This window comes from Coturnix japonica, chromosome 1 (genome assembly GCF_054131305.1).
Source record: "Coturnix japonica strain WE chromosome 1, WE-NBRP24, whole genome shotgun sequence".
In the NCBI taxonomy this organism is placed as follows: domain Eukaryota; kingdom Metazoa; phylum Chordata; class Aves; order Galliformes; family Phasianidae; genus Coturnix; species Coturnix japonica.
In genome coordinates, this window is record NC_140663.1 from 68,381,182 (window position 1) to 68,405,716 (window position 24,535).

The window sequence follows — 24,535 nt, forward strand, 5'->3', positions numbered from 1 at the left end:
CATGAAATATCACTGCTAATTGACTGTCTCCATTAATCCAGGGGATTGCACTGGTCCTTGTAAGGCACTATCCTGCAATGCATAAAGATCACCTCTGATCCCATCTGACATATATTTTGTTCATATTTATTCTGTCCCATTGTGGGAATAAAATGTGTGTAGTCTTTTTAGCTTTATTTTTTAAACTTTATGGTAAAGAGCCTTGAATTTATTTTACTTACAGTAGAATTTTCTTTTGTTTAAATACATCTGGCTGGTTGGCACAAACACATCACTATAGCTGGCTGAATCCCTAGAGTTTAAAGGAATATTTCTGGTCACAGGGGATTTAGCTGAAAATGTATTTCAGGATTATTCACTCAAGGATTAAAGCAAAATAAAATCCATATAACACTTACTATTTTATACCTAAAATATAGAAACTACTTCAAAAAACCAAGCCAGAAAAAATATATTTTCTATTTTTCAGACTCTGTTCGCTGGTTTGCTGAATTTGCTGAATTCACATTTAAACCTTTTTTGCTTTGATTTGCTTGTGCTGTTTTTGTTTGTTTGTTGGTTGGTTTGGTTTGGTTTGGGGTTTTTTTGGTTACTTTTGAAAAAGGTACTGCAACAATACCCCCTAACTCTCCACCTGGACAGAAGATGCAGTTTCTGAAAGCGGGTGAATATTGTGAATGAAGCTATCTCAGTTCAATCCAAGTGGTAGCTTTACTGGTTGTACAATCAGACTACTCCCTCATTTAAGTCATGATAACTCTTTTTTTTTTTTTTCCCCCCAGCAATGAACTAACTATAAAAATTTTCAGGACCCAAGAAGAGGGCCAGGAGCGAACTTCAATGAAAGCCCAGAAATACTGGGCTTTTATTCAGTTTTTGGTGTGAGAAAATAGCAGGAGGACGTATGCCTGGCATTCTGCAGCTCCAATGAGGATCTACATTTAGTAAGTTGGCATAAAAAGCCATAAAAAGTATCCACTAAAACCAGCATTATTTTTTCTTTCCAGAAAGGATCAAAGATTATTCATTTGCAAGGAGTAACCTTCCTGTTTTCAGTAATGTGATATACCCAAGCACCAAACCTCACTATGCTTCTGTGAACTAAGAGGACAGTGTAGTCTGGTAGTACCAACTAAACAGCAAAGATTTCTTTTTCAGATCAACAGCCATTGGAAGTTCTTTATTAAAAAGCAAAAATATAAATGTAAAAAAACCAGCCTGTTACATAGTAGAACATCATTTATATGACATTGCAATGCTTTTATTATTCTATGACTTTATCATTTTCTCTCCACTGCATCCAGCTGCAAATATCATTTGCCAGTCTCATTTTTCCTAGCTCCCAGTAAATCTGACCACAGCAAAACTAGTACGTCTTATTACTTCAAGGCACTAATTTAGGTGAATTATTTTTTGTATAAAACTGCTCAGCTCAGATGAGAGGCACTTTTAATAGTTCTTAGAAAGTCAAACATTGGTGCTAAAAAGTGAGAAAGCACTTTCAGCAGCTAGCGAAAAGAGAAGGTCAGAGAAATGTGTCACATCAGCCTGAAATCATAGCACAGATCTGAGAAGGAGCCGTGGTGGCACATTCAGCTCTCTGCTTCCCTTCTGGAACTTGCTTTTTATAAGATCTATTTTTCTCATCCTTATTTAAATGTTGATTGAAGTTTATCTTGATCAAGGCCACTCACCCACCCACAGTTTCATAGCACTGTAGTTGGGTTTGAGAGGCATAAGTGGTTTTGTGCGGGGTTTGTGGACATATCCGCTGTGGGGAGAATTATTTTTAGACATATTCTGATGCATCATGGTGTTTGTGCGAAGAATTTAAAAACAGTGAAACTTTGATCTTTACCACAATAGCGCATGAATGAGAGGTGACTCTTTTATTATCTGAGTGAATCTCAACTATTGGAGCCATCATTTCCAGTACTTATATCTTCTCATGTCATCAATTATTTCTCTGTACCTATATCCAATTAACATTTCAACTTTCAAGAAACAAGAATAAGGGAAGTGGGAACACCTATTCATTCCAGTATGCAAAACAAACTACTGTTTTGGGGTTAAAACATGGAAAGTAGTTGCAGGACACTGTTAATACTAGTCAGCATCCCCTAACTGACTTGTGCAAAGGTGCTGTTGAAGATGCAAAGAGAAGCCCCAGGATGCAGAAGATGCCATATCTTTAACAAAGAAGATTAACAAAGATTAAGTAAAATAAACTGTGTAGGTTACCGCAGAAATAATGCCTCCCATTTATTTTCATGGAAACTACAACACATTTAATGAGCTCAATAACAGTATTTGATAGAGCAAATTATTAGCTACAACATAGTCATTGTCGTTAGCTTTCCATGTTCACCAGCGATGAACAGGAACCTACATGCTGTGCTTGTAGAAACTTGCACCAGTGAAGTTGACCTACTGTTGCTGTTGACACTGCTGAAACACAACACCCACGAGCTTAGTGTGCTCACACCCACTGTTTAATCTCCATGAACATTCAGCAAGCATTGATGAATGTCAGTGGGTGCCATTTCTGTATTTCTGTTGGGGCCAACAATATCAATCTTTCTAATACACATGCACACAGAAGCTTTTTTTTTTAAAAAAAAACAAAACAAAACATCAAACTATTTCCTTAATAGCTGTGTTTTGTGGGGTGATGGTAAAACATAATGCTAACAATTTAAAGTACAGTGTCTGAAATCATTTTCTCTTGTCATTATTGCTCACTACTAGATTCTCATTAGATTTTTTTGGGAACAATATGTGGAATTACAAAGTAAAAAATGTTTGAGTTTAGACAAGCAATACATACATTCCTTTTGAGGTAGCAGATGGTTTCTATTGATGGTTGCTAGACTTCTCAGGTGCTGTGCAAAATTCTTCATGTTGCTATGCCATGATAGTTCTTTTTCAGTTCATAATGACCTCTGGTATTGCAGTCCAGGCTTTCTTTCAAGCAAAAGTTTTTCATTGGGTTGGACTGCAGTGTGTTTTTTCAGTGTTAACAGAGGTCCACTAGCATGCAAACCACCAAGCTCATTTTCACCATTACCTAAACCAGGATTTAAACTTAAGTCTCTGAAGTTGAAACCTAGATTACTAGCAAGTGATGGGTAAGCCTCAAATCACTTGGTTTAGATAAGAATCTGATTGCTTAACTTTTTTTCTGAAACCATACTGGTGCAGATGTGAGGCTTCTAGTCTTGTGATAGTGGTCTGTCTTTTATGATTAATTGCATATCCAAATTGGGACTAGATTTCTGACACACCATAAAGACAGCATTCTCCATAATGCTTTGAAGTAAAGCCAGCAAGTAAAAAATCATGTGTTAAAGAAAAAACCCTCATGTTTTGAAATTTTAAGCACCAGATTTATTTATTTATTTTTACTTTAGGTTAGGTCTTATTCAGAATTGTTTGTTTTCTATAACAGTAAGTAACAGTGTTAGAAAGGGAACTCCAGTCCTCACACGAGAGTAGTGATTGGGCCAAGGACTGTAATTAAATAAGTTTAGAAAACAAATACATACTAACAGTAGTGAACCACTGGGATGGAAATGAGTAGGGAAATCGCACAATTTCCACCACCAAAAATGTGAGAGGCTTCATAAAGCTTCAATAAAGTTTAGGACTGATCCTGTTCTAGGTTGGAAACATGTATTATAGGATGTCTATCAGCTTCACAGTTCTGTGATTACTTGACTCAGGCAACAAAACTCTTAGTTTTTTTTTTGTTTGTTTGTTTGTTTTTTTAAAGATCATTTATATGAGGGCTGCTCCAAAAGTAATGTGTACTATTTTATTATGTTGACCCATGATGTCAGAGGTGGATGTTGGTGGTATGGGAGTATAGACTGTACCTTCCTGCCAATAATCCAGTACCTTTTGTTGCTGTGACACAGATGGTAGCACAGGGATAGTCTGTCAAATTGGTCATCTTTCCACCAGACTTTTATAAGCACTCTTACCAGAAATATCCCTCATTTAACAATAACACCTTATTCATGTCATCACTTTTTAGCAGTGCATACAATTGTGAACAACTGTTTTCAAGGTTGAAGCAAAGTAAAAATAACATTTCATTAAAAATCTCTGATGAACATCTTGAGAACTCATTAAGAACTGAGACCACTGCCATCACTAGTTTCACAAAAACAAAGTTAAATATCTCACAATTTTTATGTTTTTGCTGTTCTCCTTTTCTATGTTTTAACAACAACAACAACAAGTTAAATGTTTTAATACTGTTATACATTAATTATAGTGTATAACCTATGAGGGTTGCTCCAAAAGTTATCTCTCCTATTTCATTATATAGCCCACAATGTCAGAGGCGGTTTGGTGGGATGGCAGTAGAGGATGAACCTTTCCACCTATACTCCGTCGTGTTTTGTTACTGAGCAACAGATGGCAACAGAGTGGCAGTGTGACTAAATGGTGTCTGACATGACAGTGTGAATGAAGCAAAGGTGTGTCACTGAATTCCTCCATGCAGAAAAAGCAACATCTACTGACATCCATTGACACTTGCTGAATGTCTATGAAGACTAAACAATGGATATGAGCACAGTGAGGTGTTGGGTGGTGTGTTTCAGCGGTGTCAACAGCAACAGTGTGTCACCTCCACTGATGCAGGATGTTATGAGTGTAGAACTCAGGCTCCTGTTCATCACTGTGAAAATGCAGAGCTGAAGGTGGGGACCGTGTTCAAAAACAGTGTTTTGTAGCTGAGAATTTGCTCTATCAAATAATGTTATTGTGCTCTTTGTTGTAGTTGCCTGGGAAATAAATAGGAGGCATTATTTTCAGAGCAACCTATGCACAAGAACGAAAAAAGCCTAACATGTTGCTGCAGTAGTTTTCATTGACTCATTTTATTTCATATTGTTAGTATTGAATTGCCAGTTGTGGAACTGGATCAAAATTCAGCTCTTCAAAAAGATGCTGGTAGTTTGGATGATATAAAAAATTCAACTATCTACTCAAAGAAAATCATAGAGAAGTGTTACAACAGAAACAAAAGAACTGACAGAAGGGGCACATGTTACAACAGGAAAGCAAGTTTTTCAGAGAGTCAGTAAATAAAAGGGTGTAAAGAAAGCACATATAAAGCAATACCCTCAAATTACCCACACTGAAAAATGACACAGAAAAAACACCTGACTTCTGTAGGTGAGAGGACAGTCAGAGAGACCAATGACGCACAGGTTGTCTGCAAACCTCTGTAGGAACAGGGAGATCTCATGAACTGAAAAATATGAATATGGGTCTATTTAAGTTAATAGAGATGCCCTTGTGGATTATGCTGTTACTATTAGATTGTTTGATCCTGAGCAGAACCAAAAACAGCTGAGTCCCAACTCTCAAATCCAGCACTATTTGCTGACTCTACCTGTGGGGCTCAGGTACTAAGATTTAACATTTTTTCTTGAAATCATCTAACAAATTATAGGCTTAATTGCCTCAGAGGAGAAAACAATCAAAACCTACATGGGGACAGAAGAGAAGAATTCTTGGAAGACTGGTATTTAGGTAAAAGTTGGTTGGGTTGATTCACAAAAGAAATATCAAGCATTACTGCCTTTCCAAGGACTACCAGATTTGTCTGGAAACTGTTTTTTATGACTAGCCAACATTTTGTCAGCCAACAAAATCAGACAACATTGGTTGCTGGTCACTGATCAGTTGATTTTTTAATTACTTGATCATTATAGAAGGGTGAAAAACATGAATGAAAAAAAATGATTTGTGATTAAGCCACGTATATACTTATCAGTAAGGGTTATTACATGGAATTTTTCCATTATGATGGTATTTCTGATGTTCTACATAGTTTCAGCATCACTGTCAAGTACTTTGCTACTGCGGGTTCAAATCTTGCCTTTATTTGCTTTTGTTCTACCTCACTGGAAACAGTGAGTTGTCTACAAGGCTGGCTCTAAAAATCTCTGTTCTCAGTGGAGATACATAAGCCAGATGAAAAGCAGCTTGACTTCAGTCAGGATCCAGGCTAACTTTTCTCAGCCTGGCAAGCAGAAATACCATTTTGATCAATAAGTTAGCATGCAAAGGATTGATGAACTGCTGTTGCTACGCTGGTTGTGTACTTTAGGGTCATACTGTGTCAATTAAAACTGTGGAGAAAATAAAAGAATTTCCACCAACAGCACGAATGGGATCTTCTTGCAATCTCTATACATTCTTTGCACGTGCAAAGCTGCAGTCCTGCGGATAGTGGGATAAGTGGCAGAGTAAGATCTGCATGGTGACACTTGTTTTCATCACCATTCCTGGAGCTGTTCTGGGGCTGTGAAGTTAACTGAATGACACATCCTCCTTTGAGATCCCAAATGAGGGGCAGAGGTAGGAGCTGGAAGTTCAGTACCTCTCATACCCATCTCAAATGATTCATTTTAAAGTAGCCGGGATGTGGACATGCTGTATCAGCTAAGAACTAAGGAGCAGTCCCAAAACCACATGGAGTTTAAACATGGGTATCCAACCTTTTGGCATGCCTGGGCTGCACTGAGTGAAGAGGAATTGTCTTGGCCCACATATGTGTAGGTCACTCCAAAAGTAATACCTCCTATTTATTTCCATACAAACTACAGCACATGAGCAATGAGCACAGTAACAGTGTTTGATAGTTCAAATTCTCAGCTAGGAAACACTGTTTTTCAGCGCAGTCACCACCTTTAGCTCTGCATTTTCACCAGTAATGATTGTAATAACGTGCACAGGAGACCCCTTGTTGTTGTTGCCAGTTCTGAAACACTGCTCACATCTGCAATTTGGTCTCCATAGACCTTTAGCAACTGTCAGTGTATGTCAGTGGATGCCATTTTTTCTGCATTCTAGAGGAATTCACTGACATGTCTTTGCTTAATTCACACTTCCATGACAGACACCATGACAGACAGCAGCTCCTCTGCTGCTATCTGTCACACTGCAACAAAATGTTATGGAGTATTGGTGGGAAGGTTCATCCTCATCTGCCATGCCACCAACATCCACCTCTGACTTCGAAGACCAACATAATAAAATAGAAGGCATTGTTCTAAAATAGCATCCTTTCTTCATTATGGATGTGCTTGGCTTTATGCCACCAGAACATAACTACAATGTGAGAAACAGTCATTGCATGAGGCAAATTTTGTCCTCAGGCTAGGAAAGGTTATGGCAAAGTTTAGGGTTATCCCAACACTTTTGGCTACATTCTCCACTGCTGCTCCACATGCTGGAATAGAGTTTACTAAAGATATGGGCGTCAGTTGGCTTTTCCTTCCTCTTGCTTATCAGCCATACCTCCAGCCAGAGTCAGCAAGAAGCAATGTTGACTGTAGCTACCTGGATTTCTTGAGCATTTCCGTGCTCAATGATATATTCTGTAGTGCTGTATTCCAATGCATATTAACCCATGTCTCTTTTAACAACTGAGTTATAGAGGAGGGCCATGTTTGCAGTGTTGGAAAATCACACGTCATAGATTACGGGTGGAAAAGCGCTCCAATCAAAATGAAACTTCCTAGAAACCATTTTAGTGTAGGATGTTGAAGTGTTAAATTAGACAAACAAGATTTTGCAGGTTTCTACCCCAGTGATACGAATGACTCAATCAGCAGGATGGGAAGAAGTCAGAGTACTATAATACTTGGGTTTGTCTGCAATTACCAAGATGAATCGAAATGATACTGTTCTGCTGTCTGTGGCTTTAATGAAGACCACTTGGTTTGCCTAATAAAAAAAACAAAAAAGTATATATTTGAAAACCAAAAATATCTTGGTTTAATGACGCACATAGACAGAAGTTTTTAAGTGGGTAAACTTCCTTGCTGCATAGCCTCAGTGCACCTGTGCAACAGCTGGATTTAATCTATGGAGGTCTGTATTTTAGAAGCCATTGCCGGATTTTAGGCTGGAAACTGAGCAGTGCCCCACCAGGCATATCCCAGTCCACAGACTACATTTAACATTTCAGTGAGTGTAGAACAATGATACTCTGTGGGTTAAAGAAGTCCAGGGATGATTTATGTGTTGTTGGGAGTTCAGCTGACAAGAAAATAATCTAAATGTCTGAGCTAGTGCAGCAAAACAGAACATCTAAACGTATCAATAAGCGTGATTTATATCTGTGCTTATTAAAGAACAGACATGTACAAACAGGATTCTGATCAATGCCATCTATGTCAATAATATCCACAGTTTCATAAGACATGAGCTGTATTTCTTCCGTATCTTTCAACAGCCATATGCATGTCACTATTTTATCAATCTGTACCAACAAATATATAAGCTTAGACATAAAGATCAAACACACTGTCCTAGGGCCAAGCACAAATAACTATCAGCCAAATGACAGAACAGTAAGGGATTCTCTGAAGCTTTTTCCAGCAGAGTTTTATGAAACCTATCTTTGGACAGTTTTTTTTCCCCTTCCAATCATGGGTAAAAATCTTGATACCACTGATATAAGTGGAGTCAGGTTTTTAACCATTATCCCCACCCTACAAATCCATCTGTTGAACAGATGGTATGAGGTCAGGGTATGAGCTCATACCTTCTCGGGCACAGTATCAAACCCACGTGATCATATCCAGAGCATCTAGAACGAAGGATGTGAGTGCAACACAACTACCTCAGCACCATTGCTTCATTAGGAAGATGGGCAGAGCTTTTTGCAAACATGCACAGAACAGACTGTTCAGACCTTTTGAGACCATAAAAATGCTGTCTTGCCTGATTTGCAAGCTCTGTGACATTATTTCTAATGCTAAGGGTTGGACCAATTGCTTGATAAACTTCCTTTTCTACCTTCTTTTTTCGAAACTATTCCACTAGCAATGAGAAGGACTAGACTGAACAGTGATACATATTTGAGTAAAATTAATGACAATTATTCCTGAAAAAAAAAATATACCTCCTTACCATTGTAATCAAGTGGTCAATTTATGGCCATCTGGAGAAGTTATTCCACAAAGAGTGAATTTGATCATGTGACCCCATCTATGTGTCCAGGTGCACTCTAAGACAACATCTTAATATTACTCAGCAAAGTTCTACTTTATATAATCATTGGATGATGTGTTTGCATTCTATCACCAAGGGAACAATCCTTTTTCACAATTTGGCTCAATACACCTGTGAGATAAAGTGAAGCTGCACTTCAGGAGGGACTGATTAAAACATCCCACAAGTCCTGACATCCCAGTGGTTCGACATCCATCTAGGGGTGGGACCCTGGATTGTGTTCCTTGTTTCGGGGCCTAATTAACTGTGACCTAACGAGCTATCACAATTGCAGAGACTAAGAATCCTCCAGAGTTGAGTCAGTGTCAGGCCTTAGGTCTGGGAGAAGCTCTGTGTGGTTCAAATGGGTCATTCAAGGCTGAATGAAGTAGGACGACTTGCTTTTCATTTTAACGAGGGAAAGAAAGAAAGAGGGAGAGAAACTTGCTACAGCTGACCTCAAGCAAGTGTTTTTATTATAAGTTTTGCTAAACTGGAAAATCAACTTTTCACAAAGCCCCTTATCAACAAGGACCTTCACATTAAATACTAGCAGATTATAAAAAATAAAGCATGGCATTACATTTTTTTTTCTTACACATACTATTATTTTCTTCCCTTGTTCCACATTTTCCCTGGAATTTGTTTTGTTTAAAGTAAACTAAAAGTTTGAGCTTGTACACTTCAAGATGCAAGGTGAGTCTCCTCATCTCCTATTGTAGCCAATCTACGGAAATTAGAAAACCTCATTTCGAAGGTTTGTGGATGTGTTTCAGTTAGTGATGCATAAAAGGATTTCAGCCTGCATGTAATTTGATATTAAAAGCAAAAACAACGTACCAAAATTGTGTATTTGAAAATACAAAACAAACAAATTCTCAAGCCTCTCCCTGAGTACAACACCAGATCTCAGTCACCACAGCTGTGGCGTGAGAAGACCAACTCAAATTCCTGCAGTGTGAGAACATGCGTATGCCAATTACATTTGGAAACACACAGATTGTGATATTATTTGGAGCCTGAAGGTTCTGCCACAATAGAATGTGAGAAGGCCTTTCTGTCAGTGACAAGTCCTTTCACATGTCCTCACATTGAAAAGAAAGGAATGCCAACACACCAAGTCACTTCTGCATCCCCTGTCACCATATGGTGACATTTCTTTCCCATGCTCATCTTAGCCAGCTGTTACATTGTTCCTGCTCATCTTTATTTGAACAGCTTGATGGTATTCTGAAGCAGCAAGGTGGACGGAGAGGCCATTCCCATCAGGATATTCTGCTCTTGCCAGTTTGGGCCATATTTCATCACACACATTTACAGGGACAAACAGCTGTCTAACTGATGGACAACTGTGGATGGTAAAGCTCAGGAGTGCAAGCTCAGAACATCATTTATTTGCAGTTTAGCTCTTGTTAAGAGCTTCAAAGCAAAAGTTAGCACATTTTGTAATACAATTTCTTTAACTACAAGCTCAGCAGAAATTCCTTTTGCAAAATTCCCTGGAAGCATTTTTAATGCAACTTAATGCAAAGCTCATTTACAAGTGAGCCCAATTAGGCACAAAGTCATTAAGAACCAGATATTCACCAAATTTTCTCCCACCCCCATGATGAGACAACATTTTTATGTAAGTATCATCTTGAGTGAAGTAAGAGTTCTCAAAATCTAAAGCACAACTTTCAGAAACATGCTACCTAAGCAAAATATCTGTCATCAAAAATTTCTAAAGATGTCCATTTTTCTTGCACAGGACTCCAGGCTTTTCATCTGAAAAGGGCAGCTTTATTCCCATTTAATGCAACAAGTTGTTTTGGAATTATAAACCAGGAGGAGTTCTTAGGACTAAAATCCCATAAGAAATCTGAACATACCCAATACATGCTTCTTATATTGAATTCTATACCAAACACAACAGACTTTGTTTTTAATGTCTAAAGAAAACATGTCACAGTTATTAAATAAAGAAAAACAAAACCACAGATAAAGTAGCAAACTTAAATCCCTTGAACAAAGCTACGGACAAAAACAAATGACAACGGAAATGGTTTCTAAACATGAAGTGATGTAGAAGAAATTGCTGTGTGAAAACAAGAAAATCCAATCTGAACAGGATGCTCAGAGATATCTGCCTCTAGATTGAGGGAGGTAGGAGAAATACCAGTTCTCTGGCTGCAGGAAAGTGTAACTGCATGTGTTACAGTGCCAATGTATTGCCATGGAACCAATCCGTCCCAAAACAGGCAACACAACTCTTGTAGAAAATTACTGCCAGTCTGAAGATTATATATATCTCTTGAGGCAATTACATCCAATATTCAAAAACTTTGATTGGCATTAAGAGAAGCAGATCGCTTTGTCCCAGCTGTGCTTCCTGTCAGTGTTGACAGGTCTCTCCCAGCTGTACGCCTCCCTCTCAAGATGTTTATCTACTGTAGGGTCCATTGTAACGGATGTAAACTGGTGCTGGCAACCACCACCCTGTATCACTGTGCTTCCTACGCAGCTGCTCGTAACTCTAGGCCTCTCCACAGCGCTGAGCCTTCAATCAAAACAAATTGTTTGTTTCTTTCTGACCACAAAAAGAAGTCTGGTTTCATCGTTTGCTTTGGCTACGTTGCCTAAGTAAAAACATACTATAATGCTAGGAACTCCACTCAGCCTCTCTGGACTTAAAGCCATAAGGTTGCAGTTTACAGTTCTGACTGACAAAACAAAATAATTCACAACCACTTTTGAGGCCTGCGATCTCACTGAGGAACCCTTCTTTGCAGGTCTATTCATAACGAATTCTTGTATAACTGAGAAGGTGAAGATGCTCACTGAATGGTTTCAAAGAATGGCATGAGAAAAGGTTTTCATGCACAACACAGGAACATGAGCTAGCCACAGAGTGGGAAACAACCCTGGCCCTGGTTCACTCTGCCTCCAGCACCAAGGCATCCTCTCACATCAAGTTGCACCGCAGGATAGTCATACCCGAAACCATTTGCTTTGACTTCTCTATCAGCAGTCTGGAAACAGAAAGACTAATAATGCTTTATTTTCTGATTTCTTACTTCACTTGGCTGCTAGAAGAGCTATCCTGAATCTTCCCCTTCTGTCATGCCCTGCAAGGTGCCAGGGAGCTGGTGCATCTCATTTCAAAACCAAGCCACCAGCAGAAATGTATGATAAGAGTCAGCATGGGCCCAGTCCAACTAATGGAGACAGAGGAAAACTGCACTGAACTGGAACAAATCTGTAAATTAAACCCCATCTTTTGTACCATCTAATGGTATGTCAGAAGGTTGGATCGCAGTCTGAAAGAAGATAACACAATGAGGTTTCCCAAGACAGCGAGGCACTGGAGCCAGTGACCCAGGAGGTCTCATCCCTTCCCAGGCTCTTCTTTTCTTTCCACACTCCTTTCTCGCTGCCACACATCTAAATTTAGGCTGTAAACTAATTTTAACTGTAAGGGGCATGGGGTTGATTCCTTTGAGTATCTAACACACTGTAGGAGCAGGATAACTACAACACAAATGCTTATGTAAATTAATCTTTGATTTTGTAATCAGTTGAGTACACTAATTTGTCGCAGGAATTGGCTGAAGTAACATGCCAGAATTTTTACTGCCTCTACCATAAAACTGACAAGCGTAGACCTTCTGTTTTATTTTTGCCTCCTTTGAAATGCAATAACTTCCCTTTTCATAAAATGCCAACATGTTCTTTAAAAACTGTTAGGCTGCCATCAACCTGGTCATGATACAGTGCCAGGACATGGCCAGACAAGATGAGTTACAAGGTAGTCCTTTCCCTGCCAAATAATACAAAGATGTTGGCACTTTTCTCATGGCTGCAAATCAGCACAGAGGGACACAGAAATCAGAAACCTAAGGATCACTTCTTCCCCTGTTTGATGTTAGCCTTGCAAGAAAAGTGGCATTCTGCACAGAATCTAATTGTTTCATTAATAGCCTGCTGGCTTCTTCTCTTTCTCCAAGTCCTTTCCTTCACAGACGTCCTGGATATGATTTTAATGAAATTGAGGATACCATCCCACCAGCTCATTCACTGTATTCCTGAAGACTGGTTTCAAGGAAATGTCATTCCAGAGATTAAATACAAAGCAGCTGCAGAACTTTGGCATAGGGCTGTACAAATGCCACCAAACACCAAATCGCTATCTCAGCTGAACTGGAACTATATCAGAATTCCTTCAGGAATTCTTCAGGAATTCAGGAAGGCCATGCAACAGTGGGGACATTCCCTTACATCACGTAAAAAAACCAAAACAGCAGCATAGAAGGCCACAAAAATTGGGAAAGGATCCCATTTCTTCCACTTCCCACTGACCTTGCAATTTGGGTCTTTTCAAATCCATCACCAAGTAAATTAACTCAACAATGTAGTCTGAGCTTTAAGAGAGACCTTTAAAGTCAGGCATGTCCCACCTGCAGCCTGTGGGATGTCTGAAGCCTGGCCCAGCTTGTACTGTGACCCACTGAGTGCCCTGCGCCATCATGGTGGCAGCTCCTCCCAGCTTGGCTCAGCCCAGCACCTTAGCACCAACCAAACATTGGTGTGCTATGGGCCCTCCTTTGTGCTAAAACAAGGACATGGTGTGCAGTGCAGTACCAGCTCAAGTTATGGCAAGTAAGTTAATGGATTTAGATGCATTGGCTAAATATAGTCCTGTGAACAGCAAGAAATATGCAGCCATGCTTTTCATTATGATAAAGAAACTTGAGATCAGGTTTCAAGATAGCTAAAAAATTGTCAATTTTTTGGTATATTTGCTACTCTCTTTTTAGTCAAAATGAATACATTACCTGCAAAATTTCAAACAAAATGTGCAGAATTATTCAACTCAAAAATCCAATCATGATCATGTCTTATAAAAGCAGACTTTTATAAGCCGTCACCTTCCAGAAATATCCGTCATATATCAATAAGACCATATTAATGTAATCACTTTTTGGCTTGTGAACAATGGTTTTCAAGGTTGAAGCAAAGGAAAAATAAAATTTCATCAGAAATCACTGACAAACATCTTGAGAACTCACCGAGAATTGAAACAACTGCCATTGATCCAAACTGACGCAACAGTTTCACAAAAACAAGGTTAAATATCCTACTAGTTTTATTATTGTGCTGCTCTCATTTTTTGCATTATAGCAAAAAACAAATCAAAACAAAAAAAACATTTGAAAAAAGTTTTGTTACATATGTACATTAACTATAATATATATTCCATGAGGGCTGCTCCAAAAGTAATCCTTCCTATTTTATTATATCATCTGTGATGTAGGAGGCAGATGTTGGAGGGATGGCAGTGGAGGATGAACATTATCAGTGATATTCTGTCAAATTTTGTTGCTGTGCAACAGATAGGTCTGACAAAATTGTGTCTGTCATGGAAGTGTGAATTAAGCAAAGACATGTCAGTGAATTCCTCTAGAATGCAGAAAAAATGGCATCCACTGACATACACTGACAGTTGCTAAAGGTCTATGGAGACCAAATTGCAGATGTGAGCAGTGTTTCAGAACTGGCAACAACAACAGGGGGTCACTTGTACACATTATTACAATCATTACTGGTGAAAGTGCAGAGCTAAAGGTGGTGACTGTGCTGAAAAACAGTGTTTCCTAGCTGAGAATTTGAACTATCAAACACTGTTACTGTGCTCATTGCTCATGTGCTGTAGTTTGTATGGAAATAAATAGGAGGTATTACTTTTGGAGTGACCTACACATATGTGGGCCAAGACAATTCCTCTTCACTCAGTGCAGCCCAGGCATGCCAAAAGATTGGATACCCATGTTTAAACTCCATGTGGTTTTGGGACTGCTCCTTAGTTCTTAGCTGATACAGCATGTCCACATCCCAGCTACTTTAAAATGAATCATTTGAGATGGGTATGAGAGGTACTGAACTTCCATCTCCTACCTCTGCCCCTCATTTGGGATCTCAAAGGAGAATGTGTCGTTCAGTTAACTTCACAGCCCCAGAACAGCTCCAGGAATGGTGATGAAAACAAGTGTCGCCATGCAGATCTTACTCTGCCACTTATCCCACTATCCGCAGGACTGCAGCTTTGCATGTGCAAAGAATGTATAGAGATTGCAAGAAGATCCCATTCGTGCTGTTGGTGGAAATTCTTTTATTTTCTCCATAGTTTTAACAGTATTTTCTCCATACAGTTTTGTATGACCCTAAAGTACACAACCAGCGTAGCAACAGCAGTGCATCAATCCTTTGCATGCTAACTTATTGATCAAAATGGTATTTCTGCTTGCCAGGCTGAGAAAAGTTAGCCTGGATCCTGACTGAAGTCAAGCTGCTTTTCATCTGGCTTATGTATCTCCACTGAGAACAGAGTTTTTAGAGCCAGTCTCCATCCTCAGCTCCGTGTGGACAACTCACTGTTTCCAGTGAGGTAGAACAAAAGCAAATAAAGGCAAGATTTGAAACCACATGAGCAAAATAATTGACAACACTAAGACTGACTCCAGAACTGAGATATCTGCACATATGGCATTGTCTAAAGACATAAAAGTAGTAAATGCTGTTTTCTTTCACTACAGCAAGAATATAGAGATATGCTATCAGGTGTTTGCAGACATTGGTATGTTATGGAACAGTAACAGTGCATGGAAAAAAAGGTGATTTTTACAAATAATTATTTTTTAAAGTAGTAATTTCCACTGGAAGGCAGTGCATTAACTAGAATATTATTCATAATTCCTTCCCATTAGAATAAATATATATGCATATCCACACACAGTACTTGTAAAAATGCCCATACAATGAGCATTCTATGCATCTCACACATCCTTTTGAAAACTGGGGTAACCATTGGATTTTAGTAGGTTCTGGGCTGTATGCAATATATTTAGCAACATACCACTGCCATTTATCTAAGGTTTTGAGTCAAGTGTCATCTTTGGAACAGTTGAATAATAATTTAGAGCTGTAGGTTATGGCTCCCCAGGCTCACCAGCCTCAAAGCACACTATCAGATGATAGTCAGATATCATATGCACTAATTTTAGGGTGAGAAGTTTGTGAGAAGCATGCAGATGATAACAAGAAAAGTTTTGCAGAACTACTTCCCAACTCGATCATTTGGAAAGCAGGAAAGGAATGATTAAAGGAAAGAAAATAAGAAATTTCACAGAGCTCATGGAAGGCAGGAAGTGATTAAGGAGTTTTGTCTAGTTCTGCTCAGGAAGCAGTTTGAACTACTCTTCAAGGGAAACTGATATTGAATAAGGAAAAAAAATCAGATGAATACACAACTTATGTACCATCTTGATAACTTCAGATAAGTTCAAATTCAACTACTGAAATCAAGTATTTCCGGTCTCCAAAACTCTTGTGACTTAGACCAACAATCTTAATAGCACTAAACCATGTAGATGGGGTGAAAAAAAATAAATTCAAACATAGCTTGAGATACTTTACTCTCCTTCTCAATTCGTTACAGGTACAGAGCACGATAAGGATAAGGAAGTCCTCAGATAATCTTCTAGTTATACAGTACTCCAAACAAAGAAGTCCTCTTTTGCTTGCTCAGTATATTTAATCTGGAATGTTTAACTAGAAAATGGGACTATATTAAAAAGAAATTTCCAGGGACAGTTGCATTTCATTTGCACTCCAAAGCTCAGTGCAAAATATTAGACATGCAATTTGTAATGGGAAAAAAACAATTTTCCACTTTCGTATTTATTTCTATACAAGTATTACTCCATACGTAATTCCTCCTATTTTATTACATTGGCCCATGAAGTCAGAGGTGAATTTCACTGGTGAAAATGCATACTTAATGGTTGTGACTATGTAAAAAACTACTATTTTCTAGGTGTGATTTTGCTATATCAAATAGTGTGTTACTGTGCTCATTATATGTTTTGTAGTTTCCATGGAATTTATTTAAATAGATGACATTACTTTCAACAGGACATATACAGTATAATTAATAAAAAATCTACATGGAAAAATATTTTAAAAAGATTTTTGTTGTTTAGCGGCACATTCCTTTCTGATTATGTCATGCTACTCTTTACATAATTCTAACCTCACTCAGTAGTAGCTTTTGATATTAAAGTGCCCAAAGTACAATGACATAAAAATGAAAGACTTAACTATAGCAGACTAACCTAATTCCATCCTTAAGCAAAGAATTCCTTATTCTTAGGAAGTATTGTATGATTCTGGATGTATCGATAGGGAGTTGTAATTACAGACAGGGATCTAGATGCTGTATGCTCGCAGGATATGTATTTGGATCTTGCCTCAAAGAACTTCCAAACAAAGAGTTCAAGTGATAAGATGCAGATACAGGCAGACAGGTAAAGGATAGAAGATGCACAGAAATCAGGAAGGAGGAATGAATGTGAAACTAGATGCAACTAGCTGCAGTAAAACTTCTTGTATATATTCTTGCAGAGCAAAGGCTCGGTGAAGTTTCTTAAGGAAAATAATGTAAGATTTTATATGATATATAAGAGCTCTCTAAAATATGAATAGTAGCAGTAGGAGAGAAGCTTGACATACTCAGTATATAGCAGTGCATCGTGTATAATAATTCCCACTAAAACAGCTCAAACTGTCACCAACATAACTTGAGCACAGACTGACTTTTTTTTAGAATGATCCTTATTTCTTTTGACATTTCAGCCTTCACTGTTTCTGTACTCTTTAGAATTGGTGGTAAATCACTCTTGCTTTGTTGTAGCAGGCAACAATTCATTAACACTCTACAATTTCAAGTTTCCCCAGGAATGCCTTCTAACATGCAACTTGGATGACTGCCAGGCATGAAAAGTCACATCTAAGTGAAAAGTATTAAAAAATGGAATGGACTTTGGAATGGAGAACATGTAACTTTTGTTGCCTAAGCCTTACAAAAATAGAGCAAATATGAGGAGTAAATGGCATGCCACAGTGAAAAGTCTTAAAGAGGTTGATTGCCTAAATCAACACTTCTTTCATGGGTACACTGACTCACAGCATACTGGTGAGTAAAGCAGTGCCAGTACTTTTAAGAATTACCAATGCCAATTTGAACTTTGACTGCATTTAACATGTTTGCCTCAAAGAAGTAATATCCCTCTGGTATTCACAGTTTACCTTGAACCCTCCACCCCTCCAGCACCCTACAAATGGAAAGTGATCATTTTCTGCAACAGAAATGGGTGTGAGAAAATAGAATTTGAAACATTTAGCTAGTAATTTTGCAAGAAGTAGTTTACCTTGGATAGGAATCTTGGTTTTTCTATTCTCTATCAGTATGGCAGAGCTCGCAGCAATATTGTGGCAACTTTCTCCAACTGAACTCCAAAAGCTGTAAACCTTTACAACTCATTTGCTACAAAGAGAAAAAGTTTTAAAATAATGAAGGAAAAAAAAACCCAAACAAGTTACTGCATCAGCACCATCCTTCTCACTCCTGCAGCTGATCAGGAGTGAGGATCAGCTTCCTTCCCAAAATCCTCCAGTGTTTTGCCTGCACAGGCCCAAAAAGTGAAATTTTGCTTGCACCCTTTTCCTGGGGGTTTTAATCATGAGTCAACTTCTGGAACAGAACCGGTATGAGCATGAAAGTATTCTCACAACCGAATGCCTTCCTTACATTCTTTCCCAGCATTCATGGAGCTGAAAAAAAAAAACAATGAATAAACAAACAAAAAAGCTACCCAGAATAAAATGCCACACCTGGTCATTATTAATGACATAGTTAATAAAGCTGGAAAGGCTACACAACATAATGTATGCAGAAATTTGGGCAGAAATAACTTTCATTTCTTACTGTTGATCTTCCACTGCTCTCTATATATAGGCAATAAAAAGCTGTTGTTTTCAGAACGTGTGGGTGGACTAAAGTCAAAGCTGACATATTTAACCTGGGAGGAGGAAAGGTGAGATTTATAGTGAATGGCAGGAGCCAGTTAAAAACTAAACACTTGTCATTTTAAATTGAAAGAAATCTGCTATCTACTGAAACTCTGCTGAGTACAGATTGACCCCGCCTATGGAGAGCTTGAATTACAGGATATTTGTTACAGCAAACAGTAAAATACAGAGGAACAAAAGTTAGGAATCAGACTGGGGAGTACATTGCTTTTCTCTCCCCAAGATGACAGCGTTTCTCCCAGTTCATATGGCAGCCCAGCCAAGGAAAATTTGATTATGAATCTGGGGAAATCAGGACTTCTCACTCCTACAAGATTGGTCTACTGCAGCAAAGAGCTGCTTGCTGTGGGAGCACAGCGCGGACATTGACTTCCTTGCCCTCAGCCCTACTTTGTGCCTAGCTGATGAGACTATGGGCATGGTTATACAAACAAATCAGAAACAAGACTAACATCATCAAATATATTACAGCAGGGCACAGGCAGTAGGAGAACAAGATCTGTGATTACTTCACATCAAGGTGAAAAAATAGATCCAGCTTGGGAAATCACTACATGAGAGGCAGTCAGGTCAGACCAAACAACTGTCTAATCCAATATCCTGCTTTTGATGGTATCCAGCAGCAGGGGTGGGTACATAGGAAACATAGCAAGAATAAAACAGTCCTCCTTGAGATATTTCTTGTCAGCTTCCAGCAATTCAGAGCATTATGGAGGGTTTATAAAAAACATCATATTGGTGCTGATATGCTTTATGAACTTATGCAAATCATTCCTTCTGTACCTACCCTGGCTTGTTCTCCTTTCTCCAGTCTTTCTTCTTGCTCCTTAGACTTAAACACATGTGAATGGCATCTATTACAAAAGCAGGCCCTGACCTCTCCATAAGGTACAAAACACCCATCTCCATCTAGAAAAGCGGAAAAAAATAAAGTGAAGAACAACACATGTTTTGCTCTTAACATGCAAAAACAGAGTGGTGATCATCAACAAACCCCTTCAGTATGTAATCCCTTTCCAGATTTGCTGCTCCCAGAAAGGGACTAAAGCCATTTATTTATCTGTTTATCTACCTATCTAGCTATCTATTTCCCAATGGGATTTGTCCCAGGATATTTAGAGCTTGCTGGACTAGAGGGAATGGTTTCAAGCTACGTCAGGGGGCATTCAGGCTGGACATTAGGAAGTATCACTTCTCAGAAAGGGTGGTCAGGCACTGGAATGGGCTGCCCAGGGAAGTGGTGGAGTCACCGACCCTGAGGGTGTTCAAGGAACGACTGGATGTTGTGCTGAGAGACATGGTTTAGTGGGAGCTATTGGTAATAGGTGAACAGTTGGACTGGCTGATCTTTTAGGTCTTTTCCAACCTTGGTAATTCTATGATTCTATGATTCTATGTCACTGTGAGATCTCTGAATTACTTTTCAACAGCCTTGGGGATGTGGAGATGTCCCAGTTGATTGGAAGCCAGCAAATGTTGCTCCAATTTTCAAGAAGGGCAAGAAAGAAGATCCTGGTCGTTACGTGCCTGTCAGTTTCACTTCAGTGCCTGGTAAAATCATGGAGAAAATTATGCTGGGAATTATTGAAAAACACCTGAAGAACAAAATGGTCATTGGCCACAGCCAACATAGGTTCGTGAGGTGAGGTCCTTTTTAACTAATTCAAGCATGGCATTGCTAGCCAGGTGAAGGAAGTAGTTGTTCTGCTCTACACTGCATCGGTACGAACTCACCTTGAGTACTGTGTGCTGTTTTGGTTGCCACAGTACAGAAAGGACACAAAACTATTAGACATTGTCCAAGGGAGGGCTGCAAAGACAGCGAAGGGCATGGAGGGGGAGACTGGAGGGGAGGAGCTGAGGTCCCTTCGGTGTGTTGGCCTAGAGCAGAGGGGTGGCTGCAGCTCCTCACAGGGAGTGGAGGGGCAGCGCTGAGGTCTGCGCTGTGTGAGAGCAACAGGGTCCAACGGAATGGCATGGAGCTGTGCCAGAAGAGGAGCAGCTGGGGGTGAGGGAAATGGTCTGCACCACAGGGTGGTGGGCATGGAACAGTCTTTTCAAAGAGGTGATCATGGCATTGAACTTGCCAGAGTTCCAGAAGCACCTGGACAGTGCTTTCAGACATGTGGTCTGATATTTGGGTAGTGCTGTGCGGAGCCAGGAGTTGGACTCAGTGATCCTTTCAGGTCACTCCCAGCTTGCAATATTCTATTCCATGATTATCTGCAGCAGAGAACACGTTCAGACAGTAAGCTGAAATGTGGGATTTACAACTTCAGAGCTGCTATGTTTGCTAAAAACTGAACAATTTGATGAGCCATTAAAGAATGATGACAGCACAGGAGACTAAAAGACCTATCACCTGCTTTTTAAATGCAAACTGAGTATGCTCTTATTTTTTTTAATTCTTCTTATAATAAGCCAAAATCTCATTTGAAGGCAAAGTTATTCTTAGAAAGTAATGGCAAGTATAAGCCACAGTTTTTAACATAAACTACTTGCTTTCAAATGTATTTGGATACCATTATCATTGCATGCAGCTGTTAGGTTGAACAGCTATAATTGAGGGGTAAATTTGGCCTGTTCTCTAAAATCAGGCTAAAATGATAGCTAGAGCCATATTAAGTGTAGATTTTGTTTTGTTTTGCTTTGTTTTTCTTCCCTAAAGCATCAAAACCATTAGTTTCATAGCTTAAATCTCTCCCTGAAAATGCACTTTAAAATCTGATACTAAACAGCTCAGCTATAGTCCCGATGCAAAATACAGTACTACAGATGACACACTGGGAAAAATAAAACAAAATTAACATACCAGTGTTTGCGGCTGGACCACTATACCATTACTGGCATTTTGCTTATGTAGTGATTCCATTGGTGTTTTGCATTACACGGCGAAACCATAGGTTCCCCTTCTAAGAAAAGAATAGCTTAATGTGCCAAATGGTACATCTGGAGAGAAGTACTGCCAGTCTGCAATGCCAAAAAAATAAAAAATAAAAAAAATAAAAAAAAGAAAGAAAAAGGAAGAAAAAAAAAAAAAAGAGGAAGAAGAAGAAGAAATGATGAAACTGATGCCTACTGACTATGCTGCTAAATGATGATGCCCCTTGCAAAATTCCTATTGAGAATCATGTACTGGTAATGTATTGTCCAATGCTTCCAGGCTAGAAGGCATCTTTAATTCATTTTTTATGGCTTTTTGGTAGTTGTTTTTATAGCAAATCCTGTAGCTGCAGGGGAGATGAGTATGGTTTTGGTGAGATAACATTAATTATTACTGCTTTGATTTAGCTTTTTAATTAAAATACTCTGTTGCCTTCCACTGTTAGTGACACTGTCAGGCACAGAATTTGTTTGATCTGAGCAATGTAAAATGAAGTCTTGCTTTACTAGTGTCAATTCTGTGTCATATGGTATTTAAGGTTCAGCATATGTATCAGAAAAAACAGAAGTAGAAAAGACTGACTAGATCATATGTAGTTGGTTATAATATACCTCTCTGAAGTACATTATGCTACTACTGTATGAGACAGCTTTACCAAGCAGAGACTCCTTCTAACCTCTGGAAGGTCACTGCATGAATCAGGCTGTTGCTAGACATGAGATTCCTGCAAGGGGGCCTCTGCAAGGCCTGTCAGCTCTTACTAGGCTCTGTCTGCAACTCCAAATATAAAATACAAGCTATCTCAGCAAAAGTAATATAATGTATGTTGTAGGAGATGCTAACACAATAAGGTACAAGAGTAACTCATGGTAGACTAAGGACATCACTAAACATCTGTTCCAGCAGACAAGTAAGGGATACAAAGGCTCCTTGGAGCAAAACTGCACTGCTAAACCTGTGCCAAACCATCTGAGAACACAACTGTACAAATTTTTTGGTAGCTGCAGAAGCCAAAGCAACTCTCTGGTTTTGAGGTTTGTAACAGCTCCTGCATTACAAAAGGCAGACCAAAGAATACGTATGATTTGTTTCCAGTAAAGGTGAGTGACTTTCCAACTGAATACCTCCCTGATTTGATGATTCTAGGCATGTTTTCTAGAGTTTTTGGAAAGAGATCTACATTATAGATCTCTGATCAAATGTTCCCAAAAATGTTGCTGTAAAGTGATTTGTAACCAGTCTGAAACAGTCTGTGGGCCATATCAAATACTCAGTGGAGAAAAGATGATGCCACCTCTCAAGGATTATTTTACCCCACAAAATTTCAGACAGCAAGCTGAGATGGCTGAGACAGACTCCTTAATCCAGTGACAGGAATGCTCCAGGGATTACAGGTCAATGTGTGTGACAGTGTAGACACATCACAGCTGGAATATTAAAAATCTGTAAAACATAATGGGTCACTATTGTTAGCTTGCATTGCAGGGTTATGGCTGTAAGGGGGAGGTAATATGTACCTTTCAGCGTTACATCACTTGCAGGCTACCATTATGCTGAGAAATTTCTTATCAGTTAGAATGAAGATATCGATAGAGCCAGCTTGGTCAAGCTGCTGACTGCAAGTGTCACGTATGCTTCCACACCAATAGCTTCACTGCCAGTTTGTTTGCATGTAATTGTGCTACAGATGTCCCTGCATTTCTGCTGGATAGATATTACTGGTCCAGTCTGCTGCTAGATGATTACAAATTCCCATATTCATTAATAAATATTTCAAATTAGAATGAACCCAATGCTGACCTTTTAAAGAGTCTCCATCATCATCTTCCCTACATGGACATGTAGTCAACCAAGTAGGAAGCTCCCACATTTCATTAAATGAATAATGATAATTTCTTTGAGATTCACTAATGCTCCCTTTATTTGGAAGCACCTCAACACAAACATACTGTGCATATTCAAAGTAAGACAAAGTTGGAAAATAAAGTCTAGTTTGGGAAATGACAGCTACTTACTCACCTGTCCTCAAAATATACTGATTTTTTTTTTCCATTTTAGACACCAGATCCATTATTTTACCAAAGATCAGAAATTTTTATATTCCAATTAGTCATTCTTAGGATCACTACTTAGTTCCTTTCTGAAGGAACACATTAGAAAATCGATCTTATCCAAGCTATTTCCCTTCTCTAAAGAATATTAATGGAATCTGAACAAAGAATTCAAAGTATCATGTATGTCTACATGTGGATGACATTGTGTCTGTGTTCAGTCAGACACAATCAACTAAACACTTTGAAACACTTTGGAAGACTGGCATGTACAGAGACTAATGACATTTATTTTGTATGTTTCTGTGCTTAATTTTATTGAACTATGAGCTCCGAAGTCTTTCCACTGGCATTAAATATGCATCTCTTACTTTTGTGTCAGACACAAGGTCAGTAAGTGCAGCTCTCACAACGTACATTGTGAATTTCTGCTTTACTTACTTGCATGCAGTGACAACTATTTTTGAGGAAAAAGAATGTAATAGAAGAAGAACAAAGTTCACAGTGAAAATAGATGCAGTGTGGTTTTATCCTATGATAATGTAACAGTTCCTTAATATTTAACTTTTATAATAACAACTAAATTAGATACATGCTTTCAGAGACAAACTGTTCCAGGCCTTGTCGTTTCACAGATGGTGGATGTAGAGATTAAGTGACTGGCTGAAAGTAA

General features: G+C 38.8%; 1 protein-coding gene and 1 long non-coding RNA gene across 3 annotated transcripts in view; both read right to left on the reverse strand.

Annotated features, from left to right (window-relative positions):
• Window positions 1–1,155: 1,155 nt before the first annotated feature.
• Window positions 1,156–20,476, reverse strand: LOC146762492 (uncharacterized). 2 transcript variants are annotated; one of them, XR_014936784.1, is made up of 4 exons: window positions 19,715–19,836; window positions 18,647–18,669; window positions 18,267–18,382; window positions 1,156–1,771 (listed from the first exon to the last, which is right to left on the reverse strand). It is a non-coding gene; the product is annotated as an uncharacterized LOC146762492 (long non-coding RNA). The 2 variants fall into 2 exon arrangements; XR_014936783.1 differs by lacking the exons at window positions 1,156–1,771; window positions 18,267–18,382 and adding an exon at window positions 20,348–20,476 and having other exon boundaries at window positions 18,544–18,669.
• A 27-nt stretch (window positions 20,477–20,503) lies between these two features.
• Window positions 20,504–24,535, reverse strand: part of ATXN10 (ataxin 10) — a 111,567-nt gene continuing 107,535 nt past the window's right edge. Inside the window, exon 12 of the transcript XR_014936764.1 lies at window positions 20,504–21,897. The gene's annotated coding sequence lies outside the window, so the exon portion shown is untranslated. The remainder of the gene's footprint in view (window positions 21,898–24,535) is intronic.